The sequence below is a fragment of the Ipomoea triloba genome, chromosome 1 (genome assembly GCF_003576645.1).
Source record: "Ipomoea triloba cultivar NCNSP0323 chromosome 1, ASM357664v1".
NCBI lineage: Eukaryota > Viridiplantae > Streptophyta > Magnoliopsida > Solanales > Convolvulaceae > Ipomoea > Ipomoea triloba.
Genome location: NC_044916.1, coordinates 8647235 through 8656107, shown reverse-complemented (window position 1 = coordinate 8656107; position 8873 = coordinate 8647235).

Genomic DNA, 8873 nt, shown 5'->3' with positions numbered 1-8873 from the left:
TGCACATCTTGCACGCCCTAAAATTCGGCCATGTATAATGATAATAGAGATGTCATAACACTATATATTAGTTGTCTCAAATAGTATTATTATTATTATTATTAATATAAAAAAGATTGTTTAAACAAGTAATTAAAGTTGCTAGCAAACATGATTTGACAAAAAGTTTGAAAACCGACGGCGATGGGCGAACGACATTCGTGCGACTTGATGTTTGACAAGTGGCACAGTGGCAATTCCGCAATTAACTGAACAATAATGGACAAATTTTTAGTTCAAGCAAACCGTGTGCAATCGTGCATGGTCGGTTAACGCTCTTATACTAGTTGGTACTTGGTAGTTGCTTCCGAGTTCCTAGAAGGCGGAAACAAACAAAGTGCACATTTCGCATATGCTTTATTATGCTTTATTTTATTGAGGAAAAATTACAATTTATGTCCCTTATACTTAAATTATCAATATTGTCTCTTAATTTTTAATGGTGAAAATATGCTAACCGGACCCGTTATATTGCACCATTTCAATAGCTTAGATTCAAACATGTGACCTTAAAATGCAATCAAAGGCCCAACTTGCCCAGCTACTTTAGAAATTGTTAATTTTGTACTTTTTATTATTTTTCTTCTTCTTTCTTGGCCCGTTTTTATTTCCTTTCTTATTAGACGCATCTCTTTTTTTTTTTTTTGAAAGCCAAAACACCATATATTAACTTTCATCTATCATAAGATCATTACAAAGAAGAGGAGGAGGGTGTAGAATAGAGATGACAATTCTACCCGCATCCTATAAATTCCCTACATCCTCGCCCCACACTCGCATATGCACTTATACACACACTTGCATTATTAGTATTCATTTATTATATAAGTTTATGTATATTTTATAATTAAAAATGCATAATGAATTAAACTTTTTTATAAGCTAGTGCCTCGTGTATTCAATTGAATTATCATCTCACTGTCTTAGTTTTTTTTGTTTAAGAAAATTAATAAAGAACAACACAAATAACATAATGAGCAAACACTTAAATCAATTTATATTACGAATACAATTTTAGTTCCAATTAAGGACTAACATCATTGGCTCTTATTAAATTTTAGAGTCATGCTAAAACTTATAAAAAGAATCCATGCGATAATTAGAATTGTAGTATAAATTTGTTATTAGATTTAAGTGTTATATTAATAATTAGAGTTGCAAGTTGCAAGCTTATGGACAATTTTATTCGCAGACCATTTAACAAAATAAATATCCACTAACTAGAGTTGACTTAACAAATTTTAATATCAAGGACAATGAGATCAAAAGAGGAGAAGTCTTTTGGGTTCCTTAAACTCTGCAGAATCTGTAAGGAATCTATTTCAACCCAACTTTTGAATAGCCATGGTTTTTGATCCAGCTCATCAATGCCTCTCGGATTGCCAAAGCTTCTATCTCATTTGGTAAATAGCCTCCTTTGCAGGGTGCACTTATTGCTGCCATGAAACTTTTGGCTTCATCTCTTAGGACCCATCCATAGCCTACCTTATGATTTGTTGTGTCCACCGCGACATCAACATTCTTCTTAACTCATTCTGCATGTGGTTTTTCCCATCGTGCCACAAAGCTTCGATTGTCTGTTTTATTTGTTTGTGACTCATTTGTTGTTTCTCTCCATTCGTTGAGGAAGTGAGCTACTTCCTCTCAATGACTCTTGGTCTCATTGGTCGTTCATTCCACACTAAGTCATTCCTTGCTTCCCACAGCAGACCCATCTCATTCTCTTTCTTCATATTTAAGTTTAAATATGTTAGTATAGTAAAAAATGACATTTTCAACCACTTTAAAAACATGAAAAATCTCCCATCATTATTTCAATTACCTAATAAGGAAACAAAATTACATGAAATTTGTTCCAATTATTAACATTTTAAAACCTAGAATATTTAAGTTTCCATAATATTTTAAGTTTAAACTTAAATGTGAAGAAAGAGAATGAATTGAGTTTGCTTAGAAAGAAAGGAAGGAAAAACGGGGGCAAACGAGTAAGAAAGAGCAGAGAAAATAGAAAGTGAAAAATTAACAATTTGTAAAGTAGCTTGCTAGGTTGGACCTTGGGTTGCATTTTAAAGTTCGTAGATTTGAATCCAAACTTTTACAATCCTTTAATAATTTCATTTAAAAAAGTGGATTTTTTAAACCATTTTAACCTTACTAAACGGTGCCATATAACGGGTGCCGTTAAGGGAGGGGCAACATATATACAACGTTTTGAAAGTTCAAAGGCAACATTTACACCACTTAAAATTAAGGGGCGCCATTGATAGTTGGGGTATAAATGAGGGACATAAATTACTATTTCTTCCTTTTTCAATATTCACTTATTATATTGTTTTATGGCAAAAACTTGTGTAGAAGTGTCTCATTGATCCTTGTCCGTATAATGTGTCGGATCAAGATGAAAGTATAATACTTATACTGGAAAAAGAAACCACTCTCTTTGGCAGGGAGAATTGTTCTCATTCAATCTGTGCTATCAGCTATCCCGAACTATACTATGCGAATGACACTCCTTCCTCATGGTGTTACATCGCGATTGGAAAGATTATCTCGAGACTTTCTATGGGGAGCAGAAGGTGAAAGGAAATGCAACCTAATTGGGTGGAAGACAGTTACACAAAATAAAGAGAATGGAGGCATGGGCATCCGAAGCCTCGAACCTATGAATCATGCTCTTCTATCTAAACTTGGCTAGAGACTTCTCAATGATGAAGATAGCCTTTGGGTGAGAGTTTTAAAAGCTAAATATACAAATGGAAGTTGTGACCTCTCTGCATGGATGCCTAAATCCAACATGTCTAATGCCTGGAAACGCATCCTTAAGGCTAAGGAAGAATGTGAAGAATGGAAAGACAACATTATTTTGGTTGGATTGTAGGATTGACCACTGGCCTCTTTGTCAGGAAGTTACGCGTGCAATACCTTCGTCAGAAGTCCAAGCCAAGTGTTTGATTACTGGGATTCCGCTTTGGGTAAAATATGGAACAAATTCTCGGACATATTGCCAGCAGAGATATTAGATACGTTAGAGGAAGATTAGGCGTTCCGTCTTGGCGCCAATGGTAGTGTGTAAATAGCTATTTTCGGGTTACCCCTCCCATTTGATCTAATTTTTCTTTTTTTTTTTTTTTGCAAATCAAAATATGAGTGAATTCAACTTTTAGGCTAACAGTATCTTTGAAATACTCTCTAACTGTCAAAAGTGTATCATACATCCACATCATCAAATTCACAATTCTTTCACTATTTTTTCTACACCCCTACAACTCGAATTCACTTTCAAAAGTGGGTCTTTATTACATAAAATTACTCCCATTTTACATAAAGCAAAATACTACGGAGTATTTTTTTTTTTCAAGGATAAAAGTTGCAACACATGCTGGAAATAAAGAAAAAAATCAGAATTATAATTTGTTTACACATCATTTTTCAATTAGGCAAAAACTTGTGTGAGATCGTTTCACCGTGAGACGGGTCGGATCGGGTCAAGGTGAAAATGTGATACTTATACGCACAATGTCATACTTATATGCTCAAATATAATATTAATTAGGAATAAAATTTGTGTTACTTATAATGATAAATATAATACTTTTAAGAGAAAATGCAATACTTTTACATGTCGATTTAAAAATATTACATTTTTCCTCAAAAGTGTTATATTTTTTTCTTATAAGTAAGGGAACATTACTTATCATGGAAAATGTAATACTTTTACATCAAAATGTAAAATTATTACTATACATTTTTCTTCAAAAGTATTACATTTTCCCTTATAAATGACAAAATTTTTATTCATGATTAGTATTACATTTTTGCATATAAGTATGACATTTGTACATATATAAGTATGACATTTGTGATCTAGTGGCACCCAGTTTACACTCCCGCATGGAGAGGAGTGGGTTCGATCCGACCCGACTCGTCTCACAAATAAGGATCTATGAGATGTTCTCACACAAGTGTGATGAGGTAATTGCACGAATGTGGTCAGTCTTAGATAAGTATTTTAAGTCTGAGTCTTAGACAATTTGGTTTTATAGAGGGGTTTCGAAAGGTGTGATTACAGATGTTTTAAACTTAACAAAAGGATCTGATTGGATCTTCAAGAAAGGTCTCAACCTGTTTGATTTGTTGATGCGGCAAGAGAATTTTTATTTACGAAAACTAATTTTTAAATTTTAGTGCATAATAAAACACTAAAATCTAAAACATATGATATACACATTTTTCTTAAAATTCATTTGCTTCCCCTCGATGGTGTTGGAAGCATTGAAACGTCGATTTTCCCATAATACAATGGGTTGCAACATTATATTTGAGTGCACTCAAATATACACCTTATAAATGAACTTGAACAAAGAACACACATTTTAAATTTTAATATGAAAAGTTAGCAAAATATAGGAAGTAGAGATAATTTTTGTGGGAGAGAAAATCAACATTTTGATGTCTAAAACACATTTGAATATGCCCTACACAAAGTCTTTATAGGAGAATGGAATTCATTAGTATTCATGGCATTCAAGCGTGTAACTCCCATATCATAATAAATATGATGTTACAAAGTTAATTATCATATAAAGTGAAATTAATCATAATTAATTGGTAAAATTGATCAAAATTAAGTCACGATTTCAAGGAAATTACATATTTAAGAGCAACAAAGGAGATATAATAACACGGAACCAATGAACAACAAGGCTTCAACTCAATAATTGAAATAAGAGTTTGCGACCTCTAGTTCTTATCTCTCAACCTTTTAGTTGGAAAAAATTAGTTTGCAACCTCTGTTGCTTAGTTCTCACCTTTTTAGTTGGTAAAATCTTAGCTTGTCTGGGCTATCAATTTTCAAACGAACATTCAACATGTATAGGTTGTAGGTGCACATGAGTCCAAGCAATCAAGCATTTTGGCCTCATTTTGAAATTTGTTTTGTACCCCCTCTCCTTATGCGAGAGAGAGAGTCTCTATACTACACAATTCAAAATTCTTAAACTGATAAATACATACACACACACACACTAGTGCAAACCCACATCCTTTTTCCAATGGTGGACAAAGGCTATTTCAAAACATTCTCAACTCTATTTTTCTCAACTCAAATGGATACACTTTGAGAATCATTTTCTCATTCACCAATTATCCACTTTAAGTATATAATATATCAAATTCATCCTCTCAACTAGAAGAATCTAAATCCACTTTAAACCCAAGCTAAATCGGAAGTGGATAACACTCAAGATCAAGAGACTACAAGCACATCATATATCTACTTTGATTGTTGAAAGTATATCAGTTGGAAATTAAACATATTTCTTGAACACTTATATCTCTACCAAGGATATAAAGAGGAAAAGTAACATGAGTTGCCTATGAAAATCTATGATTAGTACTAATTTAGTAATAAAAACATTTGATCGATTCATTGTAATTGTATTAGAATATTGATTATAATTATAGTGCAATACTCTATACCTCACTATCTCTCTTACAACCTTTTGTTTTTAACAAAACCTTTTTGAAACATTTATTTACCGCTGCATAATCCTTTAGTCTTGACTATAAACTTAAGAAGTCAACATTGCCTTTTGTGGTTGTGTTGAAATATTAACTTACTTAGTTAAGCACAAAACTTTGATTATTTTATTCACTTTGAAAAAGATTAAAGTTTATCTCTTCCCCCCCCCCCCCCAACCCTCTGGACTTTTACCAAGTTTAATCGGGACTAAGAAGTGGTATCAGGGCAGTTGTCTAAATTGGGTCAACTTCTCTTGAATGTTAGATTGATCTCATTTTTCAAAATCTTTATTAAATCTTGGACTATCATCAAGTTGAGATATGAATGTTATAGCCATGGGAGACCACATGGATCTTAGAACTCTATAAGCTGACAAGTTAAAGTATATGCGTTCGAGATGAAGTCTAGAAGCGAGGAAGAATGTGAAGAAAACAATATTGCATTACTGTCAGAACAACCATCAACCTCAAGGTCAATAGAAAGTTATTCACATTTTTTAATTGATGAACAAATTGTTTTGTTTGTTAGGAAGTTCAAAAAGTTAATGGGGAAGAAAAACTTCAAAAATTATCATAAAAAAGAACCAATGATCCTAATTTAGAAGACTAAAGATAGAAGCAACAGAAGAAGTTACATATCTTTACTACAACTGTAAGAAACTAGGACACTACAAAGTTGATTGTCCATATATATCCTATTGTAAGCAAGTACCAATGTAAAAAATCATTTGAATCTTCGTGGGAAAGATCAAAAGCAAATGAAAGAAGACATAAGAATGATCAGCGAAAAGCGTTAATCTTATAAGCAAATGAAAGAAGACATAAAAATCTGACTATTGAAAATTAAGCCAAAATGGTCCTCCGTTAGTAGGTCATCATCTAAACGTTAACTATGAGGACAAATGGGGAATTTCAGCTCATTTTTCCACCTACTTCATCTTGAAAGTTTACTGGTCTGTAGTACGTACAACAAATCTCCTTCATTTCATTACCAACGTCAAGCCGCTATGTTTTCCCAATCTTTGTGTATCGAGAGGGTGAGGTAGCACCGACAAATCGACAATCATGGCTAACATTGTCTTCATTACACAAGAGTTAATGGGAAATAAAAAGAAACAAAGAAGGTAAAGAAAAAGAGAAGAGATCCTCCTCATTGATGATCTTCCTAGCGTTTCCTTAGCCTTTCGATGTGACTTGAAACTCCGAATTTTATTTTCTCAACCTTGATGTGATTGTCTTCTCTCAAAAGTAGGTTGATCCCTCCTTGCTCCCTTAGCTTGAAAAGTAAAACAATCACTTTCTCACTATTTTTGTCTCCAAAAAACGTAGCCTTACTTGGTTTTTGAAAAGATGAACCCTTTTATAGCAAGAGCCAACACGGGGGCAGAAAATGAACTGAAACTTTCGCATAACAGACTCTCGACGCGTCGAGCATAAATCAGCGGCCAAACCTTGCATTTTGGAATCTTTCGATGCGTCGAGCTCCACTTTCGACACGTCGAGCATTCAAAATCAACATGGATCCATCCTTGTAGCCCTAAGCATGCTCTAAAGGTCCCTTGCTTAAACATTTGCTCTCCAAAGGTTTCAATCCACTAATAAACACAAACAAAAGTATTCAAATCAAGCATTAGATCATGTTTAGATAACAAAGCAAGTGAATAAGCATTAAAGATAATAATTGAATGCACTAAAGCCCAAAAGTCAATAAAAAAAAACAATAGGAAAAATATACACAAATGGGAATGTATCATAATACAAGAAGAAAAACATATTGTATTAGTACAAATTTATATTGACGATATAATTTTTAGAAGTACTAATCAGTCTCTTTGTGAAAAGTTCTCTAAGGTTATACATAATAAATTCTAAATGAGTATGATGGGAAAATTGGGCTACTTCTTGGGACTTCAAGTGAAACAAATGAAAGAAGGAATCTTCATCAACCAAGCCAAGTACACTAGATATCTAATAAAAACATTTGGCATGGATGAGAAATCATCAGTGAAAATTCCAATGAGTACTTCATTGAAAATGGATAAAGATGAGGAGGGAAAATATGTATATCAAACAAAATACAAATGGCTGGTCAAATCACTCCTTTACCTCACAAGTAGACATGTTTTTTGCCAAAGACCTTGTGGTCTAGTAGCACTTGCTTTACACTCTCACATGGAAAGGGAGTGGGTTCGAGCCTCTTCTTACATTACCTAAATACTTTTCAAAGCAAAAAAGCACACGAAGCGATGAGCAGGCGAAACGTCATTTTTTTTCCACACGCAAAATTGTGATTTAAGATTTTTTAATTATAAGTGTATAACAATAATAATTAAATAAATTAACAATAATAACTTAATATTATATAAAGATTTTAAAAAACAAGAAACATAGTTTATACCACTTGAACCAAAACACTAAATTTAAGTATTTAACAACAAAAAGACTCTAATACCCAACGATGTTCAATACTTCATTTGGCGACTCCAACAATAATTAAAAAAAAAAAAAAGACAACACAATGATGTGGAGTCAATAATTATCTTGACCTCGACGTATTGGCGTAGGTGGTAAGCAGTCGGCTCGCTGGGAGGAGGCGATGACGGCAAGGTGGAGGCGGCAAAGAGGAAGTGCGATTGGAGGCACAACGAGGAGGGTCATAACGGCAGAGGAGGTGCCGTGACTTCAACGAGGAAGTGTGACTGCGAATTTGGACGAAAGAATGAAACACTTTAGTAGTTTGAGTTAGAGTTTTGGTAATTTTTTTCTTTATCATTGACCTTAGTTGACTAGCTACCCGCATGACAAAGCGACGCTTTGCATCGCTTTGTCGCCTCTGCGCTTTGGAGAAAAGCGATCACTTCTTCATGAAGTCGCGCCTTGAAGAAGCGTATTGACGCTAGCTCACTCGCATTGCTTCTGCGCTTTAAGCGTTGAAACGGACGCTTTCACAAGTTTGTGTGATAGAGGTTTGTCTCTTAGTTTAGCAAAAAATAGAACTTCATAGCTACCAATACTGTTGAAGCTGGATACATAGCCACTAGAAGATATTATGCTCAAATTCTTTAGATGAAGCAACAGTTGAATGCCTATGGCATTGAGTGCAAAGAAGTCAACATATTTTGTGACAACATAAGGGCCAATTACCATAACTCAAAATCTAGTGTTACATTCAAGGACCAAGCAATTAACATTCAACATCATTTCATATGTGATCATGTTGAAAAGAAATATGTGAAGATTGAATATGTGTCAATTGAAAATCAACTTGTAGACATCGTTACAAAACTTTTTGTATGAAACAAGGTTTGCCACAC